General features: G+C 45.8%; 1 protein-coding gene and 1 long non-coding RNA gene across 6 annotated transcripts in view; one reads left to right on the top strand and one right to left on the bottom strand.

Moving 5' to 3' along the window:
* Window positions 1-26,759, bottom strand: part of fut8 (fucosyltransferase 8) — a 632,584-nt gene that overhangs the window by 45,552 nt on the left and 560,273 nt on the right. The window lies entirely within an intron of this gene.
* LOC116976874 lies at window positions 1,270-19,246 on the top strand. The gene is made up of 3 exons (XR_004413064.1): window positions 1,270-1,300; window positions 6,750-6,751; window positions 19,232-19,246. It is a non-coding gene; the product is annotated as an uncharacterized LOC116976874 (long non-coding RNA).

Here is a 26,759-nt window from a genome sequence, read left to right as displayed (position 1 = left end):
CTGCTAACCAGCAGCCGTCCGTTTACTTCGCTTTTTTAAAAATGTTTTTAGTAAGTCCTGTGTTTCGTCCGTTGGAGAAATTGACTTTTTAATGTGGGGGGTAGGGGGCAATTTTACTTCTAGCACCCTACCTGGTCGGTGAGGCAGCTTTTTCTCCGGGCTGCCCGTCGACCCGTCCTCGTGGCCTACCAGCGGGCTTGGAGCGCCGTTTCCTGGCGGGGACCGCCCAGCACCTTGGCCTCGGTAGCGGCGCAGCGCTGGGGCGCTGTCGCGGAGCAGAGCGGCCTGGGTCGCCGCGCTGGATCGACGCACTGGAGCTCCGGTGAGCTGTGTCCGCCGTGTTCGACACCTCCGGGCTGCGGGTCTGCGGAGCGGAGAGGGCGGCGCCGATTTCAACATCGGGAGCCTGGGAGCTCCAGGCCGGCGCGGCCTTGTCGGCTTCGGAAGCCGCGGTCTCCAGCTAGGAAGCGGCCGTTCCAGGTGGCCCAGCCGCTGAGAGGACTGTCCCGACGCCGGGGCAAGATCACCCGGTGAGAACGGCCAGGAACATCGGGCCTCCGTAGAGGCAATTGCGTTGGCCTCAATAGGCCTGACTTTGGGTGAACTTGGGGTTGGGGACTGGACATTGTGCCTTCCCCCACAGTGGTATCCATTGTGGGGGGATGATTTTTTTTTTTTGTCTGTACGTAATCCTGTTAGTCTTTGTCCAAGATGGCTGTCGGAAGGGAGAGTGGACGCTGGCGCGCTTTAGCTGCCGCTGCTCTCTTTTCACATTGTGTTTTTGATTTTTTGTTTTTGGACTGAATTCTGTTTTTAATTTGTGTTTCTGTGATGTCTTTATTATTTATTTTATTCTGATTATATGTTTTTTATTCCTGTTAATCTCTGTAAGGTGTCCTTGAGATTCCTGAAAGGCGCCCAAAAATAAAATTTATTATTATTATTATAGTTCAATAGTTAATCATGTTTAAATAGTGCTGTGAAATGCAAATGTCTAGATGTATTTGTTTTCATGTCACATCTTTTCATTTTTAGACTCTGTTCTCTGTTCGACTGCATTGGCTGAGCCATCCCGTCAACAATTAAAGAACGGTGTTGAGCTGCTATCTACCTCATCAGACTATCTTCAATTGGGCTTTACTGGATTTTATCGTGCACTAAACATTACTGCTTTTATTATGTAACTGTCGATCGTAATCATGCATAGTCTTTCCACTGCCTGGTTAGCATACAACAAAAAGCTTTTCACTGCACCTTGAAACATGTGACAATTCATTTGTTCATAAGTTCTCGCAGCAGAGTTAATCAATTTGATCCATCAGGTCTACTCCGTCATTCAATCATGGCTGATCTATCTTTCCCACTCAACCACATTCTTTTGCCTTCTCCGCACAACCCCTGACACCGATACGCATCGGATAGATTATTGATTAGTAAGGATGTCAGGGGTTTTGGGGAGAAGGAAGGAGAATGGGGTTGAGAGGGAAAGATAGGTCAGCCATGATTGAATGTTGGAGGAGACTTGATGGGCCGAGTTGCCTAATTCTGCTACTATAACTTTTGAACTTATGATCAGTCAGTAAACACTAGCTGCCAACCAAACCAATTTTTTTTCAATAAAACATATTAAATCAATGAGTTCAGCATTTTCCTGCTTCGATCTCAAACAAGATTCATAGACAATTTTGATAAATGTACCTTCCTGTTCTGTGTAGGAAGGAGCTGCAGATGCTGCTTTACACCGAAGAAAGACACAAAATGCTGGAGTAACTCAGCCAGACAGGCAGCATCTCTGGAGAGAAGGAATGGGTGATGTTTCAGGTCGAGACCCTTCTTCAGACCCTTGTTCTGTTCTGACTTGCTCCTCTATCCATGCCTCTCATCATTTCATATACTTTCATCAGCTTCCCTTCAACCTCTTCTTTTGTAATTGTGTAGCTCTCTATTACAACAAAACAGCAACATCCTATATTCTGTCTTATCTTCTGTTCTGCATTTACTGTGGCAAAGTAACCCAAGTCACTTTGCAGGAGTATTATCAACAAAAAACAATATTGATCCATACATTGTGATTTCAGAGCAGGTGGCTAAAAACCAAATCTTAAGCATGGAAGATTTTAACAAGTCCCTTCAACAAGGGAATAAGGATAGAGATGAAGAGAGGTTTAGAGAGGGAACAGTGATCTTTTCTCAGGTGCTAATCATGGAGTAACTAAATTCAGAAATGATCAAAAGGAAAAAGAATGGCTACAATGTTGGAGGTTGTAGGGTGGTCTTTGAGCCGGGGGGAGGGGGATGGGGAGGGGAGGGGAGGGGAGGGGGAGGGGGAGGGGAGGTAGTAGAGAGAGAGACTTGGAAATAAACATGACTGGTTATTTTAAATTGAGAAGTTATTGAACTGAAACGTAATACTGGAGGAACTCAGTGGGTCGGGCAGTGTCTGTGGAGGGAAATGGACAGAGGACAATCAGTATGATGAAGGTTCTTGCCCTCAATCATGGTCTATCCATTCCTCTCTTGAATCACAGAGTCTCTTGCCTAGAGTAGGGGAATCGAGGACCAGAGTCCTCCAGTTTAAGGTGAATCTGAATCTGAAGGGGAAAATATTTAATTAGATTCTGAGGGGTAACTTTTTCACACATAGGATGGTGGGTTTATGGAGAGGAGGTATGCCAGAGGAGGTAGTTGAGGCTGGGACTATCCAAATGTTTAAGAAACAGTTAGACAGGTACATCAACAGGACAGGTTTGGAGGGATAAACACAGGCAGGTGGGACTCGTGCAGCTGGGATATGTTGGCCGGTGTGGACAAGTTGGGGTGAAGGGCCTGTTTCCACACTGTATGACTCTATGCAGTCTGACCCGCTGAGTTCTTCCAGCAGATTGTTTTTACTCAAGATTCCAAGATCTGCAGTCTCTAGTATCTTCAAGTTGCTGAACCATTGGACTTGATCTGGATCAGCAAACACACGGGTAGGGGCTTGGTAAAAGGCATGATGAAGGCTGAAAAACATTGAACGACTTCATGGCTATGCAACCACATGTGACTCATCAATCACATTTCAAGAACTGTGAATGAAGTAAAACCATGAATGTCCTGCTTCATGCAAATTTATAGAATGTAAAATAGTACAACACAGCAATGATGCACAATGTTTGTGCCAAATAGGATGTCAGGTTAAGCTAATATCTTTTGTTCAAGCTTCTTGTAGCTACCTGAACCCTGCAGTAATTTCATGCTCTAGTCCTGGTGATTTACCCTCTGATGTCCCATCAGGTGTGCATATTATGCACCTCCTGATGTGACATCTCCTTCAACAATAGTTCTCTGGAGCGTTTTCAGCTTCTTGCTTCCTCCCGCTACAAAGACCACAGCAAAATGAAAAATAAACTGGGACAAAAGAGCTTCAGCAATGGGGAATCGCCTGCATCTCTGAGTTCTATTTTAAAATGGGAAATTTGTTAGAATGGTGAAAATGACGTGTGATCAAAAAATTGAAATGAAATGGACAATTACTGAAAGGGATGTCCAACATCTATACCCAGTAGTGTGTAGGAAGGAACTGCAGATGCTGGTTTAAACTGAAGATAGACACAAAAAGCTGGAGTGGCAGCAGGTCAGGCAGCATCTCTGGAGAAAAGCATATTTGTACATCTTTTCTCCAGAGATGCTGTGTGACCTGCTGAGCTACTCCAGCTTTTTGTGTCTATCTATACCCAGTGTATGGAATTAGCTCATAGGGTGATTTCACGAAAGGTCACTGGGTCATAGATCCTCACCCACGTGGACGCAAAATTTAACTGGGGTACAAACGTCACTTCCGGTACATGTTATTGATGCTGGAAACGCATACTTTCACACCCGCGAAAAACCGCGAAAACGGCCCGTTTTTGAGCTGTAAATAACTGTGCCAGTCGGGGTGACCGTGAGGCACAGTTATCTTACTTTAGAGTCCAGAAGATAAAGAAAAACGAAGGTAAAGACAAGAGGGAGCTGAAGGGGCAACTACAGCGGGTTAGCAAACATTGGCCGTGGAGATATAAAGATAGAAAATATCGGGAATTATCGCGTTTGCTCACTGCATTTCATCAAAAGTAAGGCATTATCTTTTATCTTTATTAATTTGTTATATAAAAAGTTATAAAAGTGAAAAATCCATCATTAAAATTGCAAAATCTTCCATGGTTTTCAGGTGGGTTTTAACATGCAAAAAGAAAATGCTTCTGAAGCTACATTTACCATTTAAATAATCGTAAACCATAAATGCGTTTTGAAATGAATTTTACTCAGATGCAAGCTAAGGAATGGGATAATTGTCAGCTGTTAATTGGACAATATCAGGACATTTTATTATTATTATCCAATTAACAGCTGACAATTATCCCATTCGTTAGCTTGCATCTGAGTAAAATTCATTTCAAAACGCATTTATGGTTTACGATTATTTAAATGGTAAATGTAGCTTCAGAAGCATTTTCTTTTTGCATGTTAAAACCCACCTGAGAACCATGGAAGATTTTGCAATTTTAATGATTGATTTTTCACTTTTAAAACTTTTTACATAACAAATTAATAAAGATAAAACATAATGCCTTACTTTTGATGAAATGCCGTGAACAAACGCGATAATTCCCGATATTTTCTATCTTTATATCTCCACGGCCAATGTTTGCTAACCACTTCCGCTGTTGTTGCCCCTTCAGCTCCCTCTTGTCTTTACCTTCGTTTTTCTTTATCTTCTGGACTCTAAAGTAAGATAACTGTGCCTCACGGTCACCCTGACTAGCACAGTTATTTACAGCTCAAAAACGGGCCGTTTTCGCGGTTTTTAACGGGTGTGAAAGTGCGCGTTTCCAGCATCAATAACATGTACCGGAAGTGACGTTTGTACCCCAGTTAAATTTTGCGTCCACGTGGGTGAGGATCTATGATCCAGTGACCTTTCGTGAAATCACCCTATAGATGGTCAGTGTTTATTAATGTTATGACTGATTGAAACTACAGAAGATTAACAACTAGTCAAATACTGTGGATAGATGCCATCTGTTCAGAGAGCTCATTGTTCTTGGCCTGTTGCTCTGCAAGCAGCCTAAGAGGCTCAATTAACAGGGACTGTTTGGATGGCCACAAAGAATCTATTGTTCAGCGCAACACAATCTGCCTGGCCCAGTCAAGCGAGCAGCACAGTGGCATCCCGATAACCCGAAAGCAGAGAGAGAGACTGGTTTCTCTGTGGCCATCACTGCTGTTCAAAATTGCTCCACCAATTGTGCTGACTGATGGAGCATTTGAACTCTTTGAAGAGATTATTAGCAAAGGTTATCTCAGCAGGATATGACAATAGACAATAGACAAAAGACAATAGGTGCAGGAGTAGGCCATTCAGCCCTTTGAGCCAGCACCGCCATTGAATGTGATCATGGCTGATCATCCCCAATCAGTACCAAGTTCCTGCCTTCTCCCCATATCCCCTGACTCCGCTATTTTTAAGAGCTCTATCTCTTGAAAACATCCAGAGAACCTGCTTCCACCGCCCTCTGAGGCAGGGAATTCCACAGATTCACCACTCTCTGTGAGAAAATATAATCATTAAAGGCAAACCACAAATTTCCATTGGATATGGAAATTTAAAAAAAAGTAATTTTTAGTTTCTGCATTATTTCATTTGAAATTGTGCCTTGATATTCTGGCTGTCGGAGAGTGAAGAGGGCCATCGGAGAGCGAGGGCTGCCGAAATGGGGGGGGGGGGGGCTGCTGCCACATGCGATGGCAGGCATCAGATAGGACTGTTCGGTGAATTGGTGATGTTTTCGGTTGGGATCCTTCCTCAGATGGACTGTGTGTGTGTGGGGTGGGGTGGGGGGGGGGGGGGCGGAGAAAAAGCTGGAAGAGAGGAGGGGCAGCAAACAGTGTGGCAGGTAATAGGTGAACACAGGTGAGGTGGGGAGGGGGGAGGGGATGGGGAAGGGGGTGGGTTGATAGGGAGATGGTTAGACATTGGTCAGGGATTTAAAAAAAGGTAAGATGCCGAGTCAGAAGGATTGAAGAGCTGCGAATTGTGAAGCTAGAGGAAGGAATGTAGATGGAAGGGGAGGGCGAGGGGAGAAATAGGTGCAAATCCGGGTGGGGTACAGGGAAAGGTGGGGGGGGGGGGGGGAGGGGAAGGGGAGGGTTAGGGTTTCCTGCATTTTCTGGCCATGGGCCCCACTGGCATTGGGCTAACCCCAACTTACCCCGACCAAAACCATTCATCAGGTTACGTCCACATTAGTCCCAGCTGCCTGAAAGTGTCTTAGATCATAAGACATGGGAGCAGAATGAGTCCATTCTGGCCACCGAGTCTGCTCTGCCATTCCATCACGGCTGATCTATCTTTCAATCTCAACCCCATTCTCCTGCCATCTCCCCATAACCTTTGACCCCCTTACTAACCAAGAACCGATCTCTCTCTGCCTTAAAAATACCCAATGACTTGTCCTCCACTGCCGTCTGTGGCAAAAAAAAATCCATAGATTCACCATCCTCTGGTTAAAGAAATTCCTCCTTATCTCCAGTCTAAAGGTACAAGCTTTTATCCTGAGACTGAGCCCTTAACTCTCCCACTACTGGAAACATCCTCTGCACATCCACTCCCTCTCGGCCTTTCATTATTCAGTATGTTGCAATGAGATCCCCCTGCTGCTTGATCTTCCTCCTGCCTGTCCACTGAACCAACTGGCTCTCAGACAGGAAATGCAGCAGTTGGTGAGATGTGACCTCACCAATGTGCTACATAACCCTAATCTTCCGGTATCACCCACCCTATGCAACCTTCCCGCTTCACTATAATCAATGGAGCCTATGCACTCCATGTTCATAATATGCAATTGCTGGGAAAATAAATATTAACTCGTTAAAGGAATGGAATTTGTCCTGCACTCACACACCAGGCCGACCATCTATTCTATTACCAGCCTATTCACATAATTAGCTTAGTTCGGTTTCGTGTCATGAGTAGAGGTACTGTGAAAAACTTTAGACGCTTGCTAGCCAGTCAGCAGAAAGACATGACATGGTTACAATCGAGCCATCCACAATGTACAGACACATGATAATGGGAAGAATGTGAAAAACGTTTAGTGCAAGATAAAGTCCAGTAAAGCCAGATCAAAGATAGTCCAAGGATAGTCCAAGGATCTCCGTGTGGTCGATAGCAGCTCAGGTCTGCTCTCCAGTTGCTGGTGAGAAGGTTGAGTTGCCTGATAACAGCTGGGAATAAAAATGTCCCTGAATCTGGAGGTGTACGTTTTCACACTTCTATATCTCTTGCCTGATGGGAGAGGGGAGAAGAGGGAGTGGCTGGATGCTATCTACTCACCCTTGATTATGCTGTTGACCTTGCCAAGAGCGCGTGAGGTATAAATGGAGTCAATGGAAGGGAGACACATAAAGCTGGAGTAACTCAGTGGGTCAGACAGCATCTCTGGAGAAAAGGAATAGGTAATGTTTCCAGTCAAGAATTAGAAGGGAAACAAGAGATATAGACGGTGACGTAGAGAGATACAGAACAAATGATTGAAAGATATGCAAAAAAGTAACAATGATAAAGGAAACCAGCCTTGGTCAGCTGTTTGTTTGTTAGCTGAGAACGAGTACAGACAATGAGACTCAAAAGGACGACTTTCAAGCTGGTACGACGTGGGTCGCAGAGGGATGAAGAGAGAGAGAATGCAGGGGTTACTTGAAGTTCGAGAAAGTTAGAAGAGCTAGTAGAGTTAGGAATGGAGGTTGGTTTATGTGTGGTCTCAGGATGAGGTACACCCTCCGTTCAAATGCAATTCAATTATTAAATTGAATTCACGTTCTCCATTGGTATTGGTTCTTTCAGGCAATGAAACCGGTTTTCCACACTGATGCTGACAGTTCTGCTGGGGCAAATGCTGTACACGTTCACCCAGAAATTGGTGCAGAGATGAGCACAATGCGCTCAGTACTCGACATAAATGGATGGCTAGTTTTAGCTAACAGGTGATACACCATTTCCAGTAATTCAGCATTGGGAAATCGTATTGAAGTGAGCAAAACCCATCTCTATTTCAGCAGTTTCCCAAGGTGAAGCAACTCTCCCAGAAGAGGAAAGCAAAGCAGTCTTTAATGTCAAACTGCCTATTGCTCTCCTTAATGACATTGCACATCTGTCAAGGTTGCTGACTCGGAACTCAAGTGTACAGGACTGAATAATTTCTGGTTTAACTATGTTGAAAAGCCTGGAGAACAGAGCAACTGCTGGAGTTGTAGTTTATGCTCAATGTATCAGAGGTGAAGGTGCCAGTCTCACAAGGCATTTGGCATTCCTGCTGAGCGTGGAAATAGCAGTGCAGAATAAGTTATTCTGTCAAATCCATACAATTATTCTGGCAATTTTGTGAAGAGATTTTATTCATTGGGATTGTGCACTTCCTGAATTACATTTAGCATTCATTGGCTAGGCTGATCGAGCCAAGCTCCATGTGATTTCTGAATCTCTCTTCCAGCTTTCCTTCTCCTTTCCTTGGGTGCTACTCTATGGAGTTTGCATGTTCTCCCAAGGCTTTCCTCCCACATATCAAAAACGTGCAGGTTTGTAGGTTATTGGATTCTGTAAATTGTCCCTAGCGTAAAAAATAGAACTAGTGTATGGGTGATCGTTGGACAGTGTGGACCCAAGTGGCTGAAGGGTCTGTTTCCATAGATAGGGCATCTCCAAACTAAAATAAACTAAACTAAACTAATAAACACTCCTTATTCAATCTCCCTGTTCACAGCATGCGGTTAACAAATATAATTAGATGGAGAATATGGAGACACAAGAAACTACAGATGATGGAAGTGTGCACAATAAACAACGTTCTATAGGAACTTGGTGGGTAAGGCAGGTCTCATTCCTGCAGCACTTTGCATTTTTACTTGAGATGAAGAATATGTTGAACATGCGGAGAATTCCACAACAATGCACATGATTTGTGTTTTGATAATTACATATTAGACATTTTCACTGGATATGACTTATTCAGATGTTATACATTATATCTTTCATCCTGTCATTTAATTTCTGTGATTTTTCTCTTTATTGCCTTTTACATGCTTTTGTCGCAGAAGAGAAAGGCATGGGTCAGCCCTTGTGAAATCTCGCAGGAAGCACGTTTTAGAGCACAGATCTAGCCACTTCAATCTGGTTGTACTTTCCCAAGCTGAAAAATATATATTTAAATGTACTGTCAGTGTATGATGTGTTTGATCGTGTGCGTGACATTTTGCAAAACCTGTGAAGAAACTTTACTAAGTGAGACATGCCTTTCAAAGCCCTTCATGTCTTTCATGCAATATCTTGCACCCGGCATCACTGAAGATCAGGCAACCTCAGGGAGATAGACATGACACTCACAATCATAAACAACAGTCATGGCACTGAATTGCTGGACTAGTCAGTCTGAAAACATTCTCTAAGTTAATAGAGCACAGAGCAAGCAGAAAGGTACATGGGTGTTTGATTTTGTTCGCCACCAAAAATGGAAAATCGGTTTCATTTTCTTGTGCCATGTTAAAGCAAAGTGGTTCCTCTAATCGTTAAATACAGGTCCACCACTGAAGTTCCAGCACCCTTAGTTCCACAGCCTTTCTGGATTATCCATTTTATTGGACCAACAGAGCGGTCTCTGAGAGGAGTCCAGCGGTACCCTTACGTTCTGTCTAGGCCACCAAGGAGCCAAGAAACCGGCCCACAAATTTGTCTTTGAAAGTCAGCAATGGGAATGGATCTGCCAGCTCTGGCTGGGCTGGGATTCCAGAGCCCCAGCTGCAGCGGGCAAATTTGACCTGACAATCTGCGCAGAAGCCCAAAGAGGTTGAGAACGGCTGTCTCATCCTGCCTAGGCACCACATTTACGGGTCTGCCAACTTTGGGTGAGAGTTGAGAGTGAGAAACTGCGAGGGAGTGTAGGGATTGAGGGGGGGGAGGGTGTGTCCCCTCCCACAGTGGAGAGCTTTCGCATTTTTCAGCTTGAAATTGTGCAATCTGGTGCATACTGTAGCGAGCCTTTTAACTTACACTTGAATGCAACATTTATGCTTTAAATTAGATTGGGTATGAATAAGGTTAGGCTAAATTACATTCCTAATTACATTCCACAGTAGAGCCAGGCTCTGATTAACAGGTGCAGCACATGAATGGCTATATTTATGTATGAAAATCAGATTATAATTCATGCTGTTATGCATATATATAGAGAAACAAACAAAGAAACAAGGCAAGAGGAGTCAGTCTTCCATCACTGTTCTGCACAAATAAATCAATCAACCTTACCCTTTGACTATAGAAACAAGACGAAAATAATGCCACATATTCAATCGTATATGGTTCTATGAAGTTTAGATGTATATGTAAAACATATATATGGAAACAGGCCCTTCAGCCCACCAGGTCCACACCGACCAGCAATCTACCATACACTAGTTCCATCCTACTTGCTAGGGACAATTTACAGAAGCCAATTAACCTACAAACCTGCAATTCTTTCGGATGTGGGAGAAACATGAATATCCAGAGAAAACCAATGTGGTAGTAAGGCAGCAACTCTACCGCTGCGCCACCGTGCCACACCATTAAATTATTTTTTCTGTAATATATTTATTATGGTGTCACGTCAATGAAGATGAACACATGATTCTAATTTCTGCCCTTAGTTGGATGACACACATCCCCAGTCATTGTGTTTTATGGCTGGTTTTCAACCTCTTCAGTCTGAATGTCTCGAGCCGAAACATCACCCATTCTTTCTCTCCAGAGATGCTGCCTGTCCTACTAGGTTTTTCTAGTTTTTAGTGTCTATCTTCAGTTTAAACCAGCATCTGCAGTTCCTTCCTACACTATTTGTTAAGCGAAACATATCCTATTCTCGTAATATTATTCGCCTCAACTAAGATTTTTCTTCACCTCCGTTGCTGCAGAGAATACAATCCCAGTTATCAAATCTTTCTTCAAAGTGGAAAAAAAATTCCAGCCCTGCCAACATCTTCATAAATCGCCCCGGATACTCTCCAGAGCAATTGCACCCTTTCAACAATGTGTCATAGTCTTACAGCATGGAATCAGGCCCTTCATCCCAACTTGTTCATGCAGATCAAGATGCCCCATCTAATCTAGTCCCATTTATCCGCATTTGGCCCATACCCCTTTAAAACTTGTGTGTGCCAGTGTGTGTGTGAGAGTGTGTGGGTCAGTGAAGCGGCGACAACATCCGGAGTGAGCGGAGACTTGGCGATGCCCGGGGAGTGTTTCCTTCTCCCCCCCCCCCGCTGTCTCTCCCCCCCCCCCCCCTCCCGGCATGCGGGCTGGCCCAGGTGCTCTGTATCCAACTGGGTTCAGGGGGAGGTGTGGGTCAGTGACCCGGGGGTCGGGCATCGGAGCGGAGCCTTAGCCCAAGATTCATCCCCGCGACTCCGGAGGCGGCACCGACACGCCCACTCATCCGATCCGTTGCTGGCTCCGGGCTGGGGTTAAAATTCCATGGAGTGTGGACAGAGTGGCCGCCGGACACAGAGCTGCCGGAGGTGAGGGTGGGAAGTGTGAGCGGTGCTGGGACCACCGTTGTGTCTCACCTATCACCCCATCTGCACAGGAGAAACAAAACTTTTTTTTCCCCCCAAATCATCCGGTAGTTTGACAGCCCTGTTTTAAACCAATGCCCTCTAGTTCATGAATCACATATCCCGGGAAAAAGACTATGTATTCATCTTATATATTCCCCATATGGTTTTTACTCACCTCTAAAACAATTTTTGCTTTATTTTGACCTTCCAGCACCTGCAGATCTTTGGGCGTGAGAAAGTTGTGATCAGCGTGAGAGCGTGAGAATTTTGTGAGATGCGTGACTCTCACGCTCAATGCGTGAGAGTTGGTAGCCCTCCATTTCCGAGGCGAGTTCTGGGGGGGGATTTCAAGTTTGCTCTTGTAATTTTGTCCAGACTACCAATTGCTGGAAAATTGGTGGAACTGTGAACATGATGGCAGCTCCATGGAGGAGAGCATGAGCCCGATGCTGTTACCAGGCAACTCCGGGTCAGTAGCAATGGGCCTACTCATCCAGCTCTACTTTACCTTATGGAGCCCCATCCTCATCACTGGCTGGGACAGCGAGAAGCCCTCTCAGACCTGCCGGGTCTGGATCGAGATGTACAAGACTGCAGACCAGGAACCCACCCAGAAGGCCTGGCTTGCCCGCCCAGAGTGGAAGGAGCCTGACAGAGCGCCAGTGAGCAGACCGACGGTGGGAGGCAGTGCAGTGCCTCGACAATGGAGTGGGCTGCTGGAGCCATGCAACAACCTGGGGTTCAGCTAGACCAGGCAATGCTCTTAGAGACTGAGATCATGGACCAGACGCGGCCTGCAGCGATGGAGGTCACCACGGCTACGCTTGGCCAAGCTGATCCCACAACGGGGGAGTACAAGTGTACTCCACAAGTGTACCCCACAAAGAAGGTCAAGAATCTACTACTTGCAAACTGGGACTTGAAAACTTTGCCAAAACTGGCGACTCTGTATACTTTTTTTGAGAAGGAACTGCAGTTGCTGGAAAATCGAAGGTACACAAAAATGCTGGAGAAACTCAGCAGGTGCAGTAGCATCTATGGAGCGAAGGAAATAGGCAACGTTTCGGACTGAAACCCTTCTTCAGACTGACTCTGTATACTCTCAGTGTACCACTGTTATACACTTGTAGTGTATCTGAGATGCTTATCTAAGATGTATCTAAGTGCTTATGTATCCTGATACTTGTACTGAACTGTATACAAAAATGAATATCACTGTACCTCGGTACATGTGACAAATAATGTACCAAGTAATACCAAGTAATATCAAACACGACATGGGCTGAGAACTTCCTCCGTGTCCCGAACAATGCTTGAGCAGATGGTGAGCGAACAAATGTTACTCACAAAACCACTGCCATAAATTTCTACAGGAACCAAGCCCAAGACATTGTGTAACAGTCTCAATGACCTCTCCATTAAGATGTACTCAATTTTACTTTGACTTTGGAACATAGCAAGTACTGGATTTCACCCACCAATCAGTTTTTTTCAGAAATTCAATCACTTAGCACTCATGAATATTGCACTGAGAGATTTTGACAAGGATTTGATAAAATGTACTGAATATAAACAACAGCTGGTCTGGGCCACTCTTGCACAAGAGAATGGTGTATTCCCCTCCATAATTCTGCTAATCATTGCATCTATAATGGCATCTCTGAATACCATGATGGGAAACTGGAACAGAACTGTCCTCTGAAAACCTCAATGTGAGGCACAAAATAAAACAGCCTGATGAGTAGCTGCAACGGCAGCTCTGGACATGATGAGTAGCTGGCAACGGCAGCTCTGGACATGATGAGTAGCTGGCAACGGCAGCTCTGGACAGCAAATGCTCATTAGAAAAGGTATTGGTAGAGTCCCTAATCGGGAGCTTCTGTTGATATCAATATGTTTATCCAAGAGCTGAATTCCCTGAGAAAGCTTAACTGATCTGGAAGCTTCATCTTTCATTGCCACGAATACTGTAGGCAACACAAAACCAGTAACAAGATACGACGGATGGGATGTCCCAGAAGTGCAGTCTTGGGAATTATGCCAAGATCCTGGCGATAATTAGAGAACAGTACGAGTCCTGCTAGAGTCTGACTGGGGAACAGAGAAACCCCCCATCTTGTTGGGCCACAGTCCTGCTGCCAGTGTGAAAGGACGTACCATGAGAATGAAGATGAGGAGGAAGAGGGTGGCAGATCAGCACAGAGTGGTGGGGCATGGAGTGGAGGAGCATGGAGTGGAGGAGCATGGAGTGGTGGAGCATGGAGTGGTGGAGCACAGAGTGGAGGAGCATGGAGTGGAGGAGCATGGAGTGGAGGAGCATGGAGTGGAGCATGGAGTGGAGGAGCATGGAGTGGGGGAGCATGGAGTGGAGGAGCATGGAGTGGAGGAGCATGGAGTGGTGGAGCACAGAGTGGAGGAGCATGGAGTGGAGGAGCATGGAGTGGGGGAGCATGGAGTGGAGGAGCATGGAGTGCAGAAGCATGGAGTGGTGGAGCACAGAGTGGAGGAGCATGGAGTGGTGGAGCATGGAGTGGTGGAGCACAGAGTGGAGGAGCATGGAGTGGTGGAGCATGGAGTGGTGGAGCATGGAGTGGAGGCGCATGGAGTGGCGGAGCATGGAGTGGAGGAGCATGGAGTGGTGGAGCATGGAGTGGTGGAGCACAGAGTGGAGGAGCATGGAGTGGAGGAGCATGGAGTGGTGGAGCATGGAGTGGTGGAGCATGGAGTGGAGGAGCATGGAGTGGTGGAGCACAGAGTGGTGGAGCACGGAGTGGAGGCGCATGGAGTGGTGGAGCATGGAGTGGAGGAGCATGGAGTGGTGGAGCACAGAGTGGAGGAGCATGGAGTGGAGGAGCATGGAGTGGAGGAGCATGGAGTGGAGGAGCATGGAGTGGAGGAGCATGGAGTGGAGCATGGAGTGAGGAGCATGGAGTGGGGGAGCATGGAGTGGTGGAGCATGGAGTGGAGGAGCATGGAGTGGAGGAGCATGGAGTGGAGGAGCATGGAGTGGAGGCGCATGGAGTGGAGGAGCATGGAGTGCAGGAGCATGAAGTGGTGGAGCACAGAGTGGAGGAGCATGGAGTGGAGGAGCATGGAGTGGTGGAGCATGGAGTGGTGGAGCACAGAGTGGAGCATGGAGTGGAGCATGGGGTGGAGCACAGAGTGGAGGAGCATGGAGTGGTGGAGCATGGAGTGGTGGAGCATGGAGTGGAGCACGGAGTGGTGGAGTATGGAGTGGTGGGGCATGGAGTGGTGGAGCACGGAGTGAAGGAGCACAGAGTGGTGGAGCATGGAGTGGTGGAGCATGGAGTGGTGGAGCACGGAGTGAAAGAGCACAGAGTGGAGGACACCAAAGGTACGCTTGACCAGGACAACCCTGCCTTGCCACCAGGACAACCAACCTTCACGGCCAAGTTAAGAACTCAGCACATACAAACAACTGGGAACTTGAAAATGGCACCAAAACTTAGTGACTCTTCAGTACTTCAGTATGAACAAACTTCTGTATGACTGCTCACGAGGGGCCAAGAGATCCCTCCAGTTTTTTCGTATTATTTAACATTTAATGTATCCCTAATATACTTTTACTACAAACAACACAAATATGTTTCCACTAGTGAAGCATAGCATTGGTATACAGACCATTTTCTTTCCCATCCAAAAAATATGCCTGGTTTTGAATTTGAATCATTAAGGAAAGCAATTCAATGAAGTGTCAAACGGCATTTCGATTTGAGCTTGCAATTGGTGGGTTGCACAAAATAAAAGTATAACTGCCTGAAATCTCAGGCAGCTCTGTTGGTAGCATATTGCCATCCTCAATCTCCCTGAGTGGATGAAATAAGCGGCAAGGGTACAAAAATCATCATTTTTATAAAGTGCCTGTCCAACGGCGGTCAGCGCATCTGTCACTGACAGCCCATTTCATTCTAAAAACTGTCACTCACACCAGGCAACTGTCACAGAATCTTTCAATCATTCATTTCTCGATTCTGCTCATCATTAAAGTGCCAGAGTGAGCAAGATCCATTAAGGTTGCAGCCCGATGGATCAATTGTGTTGCAGCACCTTCTCGGAACCTGGTGGCCTCCTGAATTGTGATTTTGCTTGCAAGGATTAAACCAGTACAGATCAATTAGAATTTTTTTAAATTAATCAACAGCATGTGAGCATGAGTGCGTGAGAATACCAATATTTATTGCCCATACTTAAGAAAGTTAAACATTTTCCTGATTCAGTACCAAAAGGGATAAAGGAAACGGTGGCACAGTGACACGCCGTTGCTGCCTTACAATACAATACAATTCAATTTATTGTCATTTGGACCCCTTGAGGTCCAAACGAAATGCCGTTTCTGCAGCCATACATTACAAACAAATAGACCCAAGACACAACATAATTTACATAAACATCCATCACATTGCTGTGATGGAAGGCCAAAAAAACTTCTCTCTCCACTGCACTCTCCCCCCCGATGTCAGAGTCAAAGTCAAAGCCCCCGGCGGGCGATGGCGAATTGTCCCGCAGCCATTAAAGCCACGCCGGGTGATGCAAGGTCGCACACCGGGTCTTGGTGTTAGAGCCCCCGGCGCGCGCTCGCAGAGACCCGCCGCAATTCCAAGCTGCGCAGGGCGGTGTTGTAAGGCCCCGCTCCAGGAGCTCTTCAACCCCGCAACTCGGGCGGGAGAAGTCGCCGCTGCGGAAGCCCCGAAAAGCGGTCTCCCTCCAGGGACCCGCGGGCTCCCGGTGTTACCGTCCGCCAAACCCGCAGTTGCAGCCACCGAATCTCCGGGGGTCGGGTCGCAGCAGCGTCCACCACAGCTCCACCCGCTCTGGACTCGGCCAGCTCCGCGACGGTGAGGTGAGTAGTCGGCACCACAGCCCCCGGTCTTCCTGTTGGAGGCCGCTCCTCGTTGCAGCCCCAACGACAATGGAGACCCGACAAAGAAAAGGTCGGGTCTCCCGTGCAGGGAGAGATTTAAAAGTTACCCCCTCCCCCCCCCCCCCACCCCCACCCCCCCCACACACATACCCCAACAAAAAATAACAAAAACTACATAAAAACATAGACATAAAATAATAAAAACGCAGACGGACTGCAGAGGCCGCTGCTGACGAGAGTCGCGCCGCTTACCGGATTCTCCCCTAGCGCCAGCTACCTGAATTCGATCCTGACTACGGGTGCAGACTATATGGAGTTTGTTCTCGTGACCACGTGGGTTTTCCCCGGGTGCTCCGATTTCCTCCCATATTCCAAAGACGTACAGGTTTGTAGGTTAATTGGCTGAGTAAAGATTGTAAATTGTCCCTGGTGTGTGGGATAGTGCAAATGTATGGGGATCGCTGGTCGGTGCGAACTCGGTGGGCTGGAGGGTCTGTTTCCGCGCTGTATCTCTAAACTAAACTAAACTTAAACAAATTCAGAAAGGGTTAAAGCAGTGCATTTTTTTTGTGATGGCACACACTGGTATGCCAAATCAGCAACTCTGAAAGTTAAAAAGTAGAATTAATGATTTTTAGTGTTTTTAAGACAACCGTGGTAGTAGGGAGTCCACGCCAACCAGTGATCCCCATATACCAACACTATTCTACACATTTAATTGTAATTGTAATTCATTTATGAGCCAAGTATGTAAACGTACTTTTTCACCCAGAGAGTTGTGAATTTGTGGAATTCACTGCCATGGAGGGCAGTGGAGGCCAAATCACTGGATGGATTTAAGAGAGAGTTAGATAGAGCTCTAGGGGCTAGTGGAATCAAGGGATATGGGGAAAAGGCAGTCACGGGTTATTGATTTGGGACGATCAGCCACGATCACAATGAATTGCAGTGCTGGCTCGAAGGGCCGAATGGCCTCCTCCTGCACCTACTTTCTATGTTTCTATGTTTCAGACAATTGAATCTGATTTGCCAACAGTCATACAAAAAAGCAACAAGATACATAACACATAAAAATTAAACATAGACTTAAACAGTCACCACGGCGGCATGTGAGAATCCCCAGGGCACACAGCATAAGCGGAGACCCACAACCATCATCAGTTCAACGTCCGGGCCACACACACGCTCCTTCACCGTGCTGTGACCAGAGTTGTACCGACCGCTGCCACTCTCTCTGTGGTCCCTGTCCGCCCGCCAGTCAGAGAGCCGCCCACACTCGCACTAGACTCCGGGATGTCCTCAAGCAGTGATCACCGAGATCACGGCACTCACGGCACTCCCTGCGAGTCCTCACCAGTGCAGGCAGCACGTCCATCTTGTTTTCTCGGCAACCACTGTGATGGAAGGCAAATAACAAATGCCTTCTTTCCTCCTTTTCTCCCACGGTCGGGTCCAATTGAAGCTCCCGTGATCGGGGCGATCAAAGCTCCCGTGATTGGGGCAGTCAAATCTCCTGCGTTTGGAGCTCCCGCAGTCGATCCCTTCCAAGGGACCGCCATCTCCGCGATGTTAAAGCCGCAGTGTAGATGGAGATACGATGAAAAAGTTGCATCTCCGTCGAGTAAAGAGATAAAAAAAGTTTTCCCAAACACCCCCCCACCCCCCACCCTCACATAATACAAAAACTAAAGATACACTAAAAATATACAAGTAACACAGTAATAAAAGAAGAAAAAGACGAGACAGACCGATGGCGCAGCAGCCATAGACGGTGCCAGCGCTGGACCAAGTTACAATTTTTACTGAAGCCAATTACCTACAAATCTGTATGTCTTTGGTGTGCGGGAGAAAATGGGAGCACCCGGAGAAAACCCATGCGGTCACAGGGAGAACGTACAAAGACCAGACAGACAACACCTGGTTTTCTGGCGCTGTAAGGCAGCAATTCTATTGCTGTGCCACCGTGTCTCTTGTTTGTGCCACTGTGCCACCTCCTGGTTGCTTTTGGCTGTATGTTGATCCCTATGTAAACTTTGAGGTTGCTGAGGTTTTGCCTGTCCCCAGTGTGGCAAAAGAATGCAGCTGAACAGGTTGGGTTGAAACGTGCTTTTGAGCTGGATGGCATTGTACAAGCTGATCATCATATTTTATGCAGAAAAACACTTTTGATCATGAATCAAATCAAGCAACGGTGTGCCAGAAATGCTCTGGATGAAAAGAAATGCTGGATGCTGATGGATGGTTCCCTGAGCAGACTGTAAAAGTCAGTTGGCAGAATGCATTATCACCAGAACTGCCAAGAAGCAAACAAGTCCTCTTGTTTTGCAAATGGTGAGAAAAGTCCTCTCTAGTTTGTCATGTGTGGTTAGAGTACTGGCTACACCTCGCATTGCCATCAGAATGGTTGCTCTGGAAATGAGACTGCTGCCCATCTCCTTCTGGAATGCAGATTTGCCGAGGAGGTCAGGCAAGAGATGAAGGGATATTGGTCAAGGATTATCCCAAGGACAGCTGCCGAACACAGGACATCGCACTGTATGGGCTGTTCCCAGAAACACACATTAAAACAAACATCAGCTATTGCTGGAGAACCATCTACTCAATGAAAGATACTCTTAAATCTACCTGAAATGCATGGTCTTCTGGAGCCTGGTGTTGTCTATGACTTGGAGCTGCAAACTAACATGCTCCAATGTCTAGGACTACATAGAAACATAGAAACATAGAAAATAGGTGCAGTAGTAGGCCATTCGGCCCTTTGAGCCTGCACCGCCATTCAATATGATCATGGCTGATCATCCAACTCAGTATCCTGTACCTGCCTTCTCTCCATACCCCCTGATCCCTTTAGCCACAAGGGCCACATCTAACTCCCTCTTAAATATAGCCAATGAACTGGCCTCAACTACCTTCTGTGGCAGAGAATTCCAGAGATTCACCACTCTATATGTGAAAAATGTTTTCCTCATCTCGGTCCTAAAAGATTTCCCCCTTATCCTTAAACTGTGACCCCTTGTTCTGGACTTCCCCAACATCGGGAACAATCTTCCTGCATCTAGCCTGTCCAACCCCTTAAGAATTTTGTAAGTTTCTATAAGATCCTCCCTCAATCTTCTAAATTTTAGCGAGTACAAGCCGAGTCTATCCAGTCTTTCTTCATATGAAAGTCCTGACATCCCAGTAATCAGTCTGGTGAACCTTCTCTGTACTCCCTCTATGGCAAGAATGTCTTTCCTCAGAGTAGGAGACCAAAACTGTATGCAATACTCCAGGTGTGGTCTCACCAAGACCCTGTACAACTACAGTAGAACCTCCCTGCTCCTATACTCAAATCCTTTTGCTATGAATGCTAACATACCATTCGCTTTCTTCACTGCCTGCTGCACCTACATGCCTACCTTCAATGACTGGTGTACCATGACACCCAGGTCTCGTTGCATCTCCCCCTTTCCTAATCATTTAGAGATACAGCACGGAAACAGGGCCTTCGGCCCACCGAGACCACGTTGACTATTTTACCAAGCCAATTAGCCTACAAACCTGTACGTCTTTGGAGTGTGGGAGGAAGCTGGACCACCCGGAGAAAACCAACACAGGTCACAGGGAGAACATACAAACCTTGTTGAAGCTGGTACTATTGCAAGCTTTAAGAAACATGTATTCAGGCACATGGATAGGGTAGACTTAGAGGGATACAGGCCAAATGCAGGCAGATGGGACTAGTGTAGATGGGACATGCTGGTGAGTGTGGTCAAGTTAGGCCAAAGGGCCTGTTTCCACTCTGTATGACTCTAAGCTGGATGTGGTCATTGTAAAAGTTCAATGGAGAATGACCACGGTTTAGGCCACTTCTGTCATTCAACACCAAGTGTCAGAAGTCTGCGATGAAACCCCATGCATTGCTTGTTCAAGAGTTGTAGATAGATAACTGATGCATGTTAAATAGCTGAAATATCTTGCTTTGAAAACATCAACTTGAGTGGTTTATTTAAACGACATTTCAAATTTTTATGAAGAAACATTTTTGAAATTAAAAAGGCTTGTTTAACACTGTAATTTACAATTCCCACGTGAGAATCCTGCGGAAGAAGTGTGTTGGAAAATTTTGATGTGGTATTCAGCCACATAGGGCAAGTTGCTTGCCACATGGAATAACCATAGATCATGTAGGTGCCCACCAAGGTCTCGATTTTCAAGATTGCTTCAGTTCTTCTTTGAAAATGGATTGCATCAAAATCACAGTGCTTTCTGATTCAATTTCTAAGCCTCATCCCAGCCCCCCAGTGAATCCTACTATCAATCTTTTTAGTTTAGTTTAGTTTAGAGATACAGCACGGAAACAGGGCCTTCGGCCCACCGAGACCACGTTGACTATTTTACCAAGCCAATTAGCCTACAAACCTGCACGTCTTTGGAGTGTGGGAGGAAACTGGACCACCCGGAGAAAACCAACGCAGGTCACAGGGTGAACATACAAACTCCGTGCAGACAGCACCCTTAATCAGGATCGAACCCAGGTCTCTGGTGCTGTAAAACAGCAACTCTATCGCTACGCCACCATGCCACCCACCAGCAAAAACATGCCTTCTTTCCACTTTGTATAATTCCCTGGTACCCAGAGATGTCAGAGTACTACCGACTGCATCGTGTGCCTGACCCTCTCCAACAGATTGCGTTTATTAATGCAACAGGCTGTCACCAGTCAGACCTCTTGACCATTAAAACCCAGCTCACAATTCCAATTAGTGGATGAACAATCCATCACCCAGTGACAGAAGAAGTTGACAGGAAAAGATAGATAGGATGTCACTGCAAACACTTGGCATTCGCAAGCCAGTTCTGCCTGTGGCAAGTTTTCTGACCTCCTACGCAAAACCCAATTGTTTTAGACTTTAGTTTTAAGATACAGTGCGGAAACAGGCCCTTTGGCCCACCGAGTCCATGCCGACCTGCAATCCCTGCACACTAACACTTTCCCACACATACCTGGGACAATTTACAACTTTACCAAGCCAATTAACCAACAAACCTGTACGACTTTGGGGTGTGGGAGGAAACAGGAGCTCCCGGAGAAAACCCACGTGGTCACAGGGAGAATGTACAAACTCCACCCATACTGCACCCGTAGTCAGGATCCTGACCATAGGTGCTGCCTGCACAGAGGCTGTATGTTCCAAAGACGTGCAGGTTTTTAGGTTAATTGGGTTTTGAAAAAGTGCCCCGGTCTTAGTGAACAGGAGGTTCGTTGGTCGGCGTGGACCCACTGGGCCATGGAGCCCATTTTCACACTGTATCTCTAAACTAAATAGGATGGAGGGACCCTCGGGAATAGGTTGAGGTTGAATGGGAGATGGGAGTCAGTATGGAAATGATGGGCCAAATGTATTCCTTCTGTGTCATGATAAGTTTATGCGTGTTTCAAAGTATGTAGTTAGGACTGGTGGCTTCTATTGTCCTTTCTCTTCTCCCCATCAACACAATGGTAGACAGAGAATTCCTTTGGGAGAAACTATTACACCATTATAGCTGGTGCTGATGGAAGAAGGCCATCCTGCAGCAAACCCACAAAGGCTCCTAAAACTTGGGTGACACCAGGCAACCAAAGGTGTGGATGGATGTCCTACTCATCCAGGATAGACATGTTGCATTTGAGTTTTATTGTTTTTATTGAAATCTCAGCTTATGAGATATAAATGCAACAGACACAAACTATTCCACTGTGGGGCTCTGTGGGTGTACAGCGCACATGAAATGGTAATAAGAGCTCAGTGCTTTACATCTTGGAGTTCATGCTGTCGAACTGCATTTATTATGCTGCTGATGATTTGAGATATGGATTTGGAAGAGAGTATCTCATGAGTATACTATTGCAGATTTTTTCTCATGATACGTCACTATTTCGCATCCTCAAATTATCATGACTCAAATGCAAACAATCCCCATTACGTTGTCCAGCAAATAAACTCCATTGCTGAAAATTGCTGATTATTTCTTGGTGAATCACAAGAATAGCGTTCAACTGAACCATCTTACCACAACTAGAGAGCTGTCATGAACTACTATTTACCTCATTGAAGACCCTCAACTATCTTTGATCGGACTTTACTTGCTTTATCTTGCAGAAAGCGTTATTCACATTGTTCCCTTTATCATGCATCTGCACATTGTGAGCGGCTCAATTCCAATTGTGTATTGTCTTTCCGCTGACTGGTTAGCACATAACACAAGCTTTTCAATGTACCTCGGTACATGTGACATTAAACTAAACAAAACAAATCTCACACACACACATGCGCGCACACACACGTGCGCACACACACACGTACATACACACACACGCGTACACACACACGCGCGCACACACACACGAGCGCACACACACACGAGCGCACACACATATGGCACATGCATGCGCGCACACACACACACGGCACATGTTTTGTTGGAAAGTAAACTGATCAACTGGGTTTACAAGCAGCAATACCATGAAAGCGAGCACCATTTTAATTCCAGAGAAATAAGCAGTGATCTTTGCGGTAGATGAGACATTTTGCAAGGACAGAATCTGTGGACAAGGTGCTGCTCAAGGTAGGATTGTGGCTTTTCCAGGCAGTACATTCATACGTGCTGCAATCGTGCCTTCTCCTTGTAACAAAGCTTTCACTGAGCTGTCCCAATGCCACATGTAGCTTGGTACCTATTTGTCAGAAGAAGTCTCTCGACCTGAAAAGTCACCTATTCCTTTTCTCCAGAGAGGCTGCCTGACTTGCTGAGTTACTCTAGCTTTTTGCATCTAACTTTGGTTTAATCCAGCATGGGCAGTTCCTTCCTACACAAGCTGTTTGAGAAGGTGTTTATAGCCACGATACAATTGTTTCTTGACCAACCATCCGTGCAGGGCTTGTACTCCTGTTGCTCACTTAGTCAGAAGTTGGATGGTCAGCAAGGACATGTTGAATAGATCCACTCAAAGAAACAAGGGACCAAAACACATCGGAGCAGAATGAAGCAATTCAGCCCATCAAGCCTGCTCTGCCATTCGATCATGGCTGATCTATCTTTCCATCAGCTTTAAAAATACCCAATTACTTGGCCTGAACTTCCAGTGCAACGTTAATGATAAACCTCCAATTGCTACCAGAATTATTTATGGATTACAGACCAGAAGAATTACACGTCTGCAATGACGATTAAAAATTAAACGCCAATCATGCTGAACTGCCTCATTAGCTTTTGTATTGGAAATCAGATTATTTTTTACGTGGAGGTGAAAAGGTGAATTCACTGCAATACAATTTATCAGCTGAAAGAACTGAACATAAGTTAAGAACAGCTCCAAAGGAAGTAAGCTTTGATGGTTATTTAATTTAAATGTCAATTGCCTCTTTGTGCATGGATGAAATATGGGCACATTATTTGCATAAAAACTTTAAATATACATTGCAACAGCTCTCCTTATGTTTTGGCTATGGGAGTAGTCAAAGCGTGGGCATACAAGGAAAGGGTTGTTTTTTCTGAGGGACTGTTATGATTTTCTAAATGTCCTGACCTGCAATAATAATGATTTCTGGGATTTTCCCAATGAAAGAGAACAGGATGTCCCTCTCCTTTCTTGAATATGCAATCCTAACCGACCGCTTCAGAATCCACTGAGTTTTGGTGGACTTTCTTCAAGACCATTGCAATGATTTAAAGTAACTGAAATTATACCAAACCCCAGTGAAGTTCAGACACTGAGATTATTATTTTTTTTGTTGCATTTGTTTAATTACTAGTGCCTTGCTTCCGCCACATGGAGATAAATCCCATATGTTGGAATTCGGATAAGAAAACTCCCTATTTGTCTCTTCTCAGAAGGACCAGCAGAGTGGCGCAGTGGTAGAGTTGATGTCTTATAGCCCCAAGGATCCAGATTTGATCCTAACTACAGGTGCTGCCTGCACCGAGTTTGTACGTTCTCTTGCTGTGCTGTTGAGTTCATCCGGGTGCTCCGGTTTCCACCCACATTCCCAAAACGGGTTTTGTAGGTGAATTTGGCTGTGTAAATTCCCTCTAGTGTGCAGGGAGTGGATGAGAAAGTGAGATACCATAGATCTACTATGGATGGGTGATCGATGGTCAGCGGGTCAGTGGGTCAAAGGCCCTGTTTCCATGCTGTATCTCCAAAACTAAAAGTAAAACATTAAGAGGTGGAGATATGAGCTCCTCTCTTTTAGACCTCAATAGATATCCAAATCTAGTATATATTAAATCTTTCTGTACACCAACCGTACAAGATTGCACCAACCATGCATTTAAACTTTCTGACAAGTACTGAATGCGTTCAGATTTTACCTTGCTGGGTAAAATGGAATTGTTAAACACCAAGTGATCCTTGGCTGTTCTCCTGAGTACTGCAAATTCACAGCAGTTCCTCATTTGCCATTCACTGAAAGAATCAATAGGGCTGCAACAAACCAGGAAATTAGCCTAAAGGGCCTGTCCCACGAGCATGCGACCTGCATGCGGCAAGCGCGACCAAACCGGAAGTGGGGGCCGCGCGGAGGTGGAGTGATATCCGTACAGGGCCGGTCCCACCAGCATGCGCCTGCATGCGGCTAGCGCGACCAAACCGGAAGCGGGGGCCGCACGGAGGTCGAGTGAGTGACGTGAAGTTCGAGCGAAGTCCGCGGGAAGTTCGCGTGTGACGAACGGCATCAAGACGTGCGTACGGCATCGAGACGCTGCGCACGCCTGTCGAGGTGGTGCGTACGGAGTCGAGGCGGTAGCGGGCCGGTAGGCCGTTGCTGCGCGGAATTTTTGAACACGGTCAATTTTTCGGAGCCCCGCACGATGTCGGGACCAGCTCCGCACAACTCGATACGGCTCCGGCGATCGAAGTGGGACCGGCCCCGCGAGGCCGTATGGCTCAAGTGACCACGTTAGGTTGCGCTTGCCGCATGGAGTCGCATGCTCGTGGGACAGGCCCTTTAATTACTTCTCTCCCCCACCTTCACTGTTACTTCCCACTCAACTGACTCCCATTTCAATTGGCAGGGCATCAGGCTCCCATCCAAATGTTTCACACATCAGTCCTCAGAAGATAAATTTTTGAGAGCTTAAGAGACACGAGTTGATACCTCATCTCCTTAAAATGTAAAGATTACATTTAATCAGCAATAAGCAAAAAATCAGACTATTTTAATTAGACCAGCATGTTCCCTTCATTAGACACAAAGTGCGAGGGCAACTCAGCGGGTCAGGCAGCATTTCTGGAGAACAGGAACAGGTGATATTTCAGGTCAGAACCTTGCTTCAGCCTGAAGACTTCTGTTCCTTTTCCCCGGAGATGCTGCCTGACCCGTTGAGTTGCTCCAGCAATTTGTATCTATCTTCGGTATAAACCAACATCTGCAGATACTTCCTACACATGTTCCAATCATTGCCTTCCACCTTATATCATCATTATCTGTCGACTATCTATAAGGTAGAGATGATGCACTGTATAAATTTAACTCAAAATAAAGACATCAAAAAGACTCGCTTTCCTGTTGAAAACAAAGTTTTGGTGTAATTCAGCAGGCCATGCAGCATCTGTGGAGGGAATTCCTTGTGTCTCCTTCTTGCTTTTCTGTTCATACCTTTTATTATCTGTAGTTGTACAATGTGTTTTCTAACTAATTAAATACTTTGCAATTGTCCAGCATTTTACTTTTTGGTTTCATGTTCAGCAATGGCTCTTCTCAATGCCATAGGAGGTAGTTGAGGCAGGGACTATTGCAACATTTAAGAAGCAATTAAACAGGTACATGGAAAGAACAGGTTTAAGGGATATGGGCCAAATGCATGTATGTGGGACTAGTGTAGCTGGGACAGGTATGGGCAAGATGGGTCGAAGGGCCTGTTTCCACGCTGTATGACTCTATTGGGAAGATTACCTTCATGTCATTAGGGATTAAAATAAAGAAACAAAATACAACATTTCACCAACAAGTTGGCAAATGACTGAAAGATGTAGGTTTAGTCCAAGATAAGATAAGAAAAGATATTTGTCACATGTGCCAAATGTGATCACATACAGCCATACAATAAAATAAAGAAAACAACGCATGATAGAGTTCAACATAAAATATCCCCACACAGCAGAATCAAAAGTTTCCCACTTTCTCCTTGCTGTGAGATCCTTGGTGGTAACGAGGATCACAGAGAGATGCCCTCCAGAGAGAGGGTTGCCAAGGTAGATGGAAAACCAGATGCTACTGAATGGTATTTTCCCTCTACCAGCAGTGCA

Source organism: Amblyraja radiata, chromosome 9, assembly GCF_010909765.2.
Source record: "Amblyraja radiata isolate CabotCenter1 chromosome 9, sAmbRad1.1.pri, whole genome shotgun sequence".
Taxonomy (NCBI): Eukaryota; Metazoa; Chordata; class Chondrichthyes; order Rajiformes; family Rajidae; genus Amblyraja; species Amblyraja radiata.
This window is presented reverse-complemented; position numbering and strand designations above follow the sequence as displayed.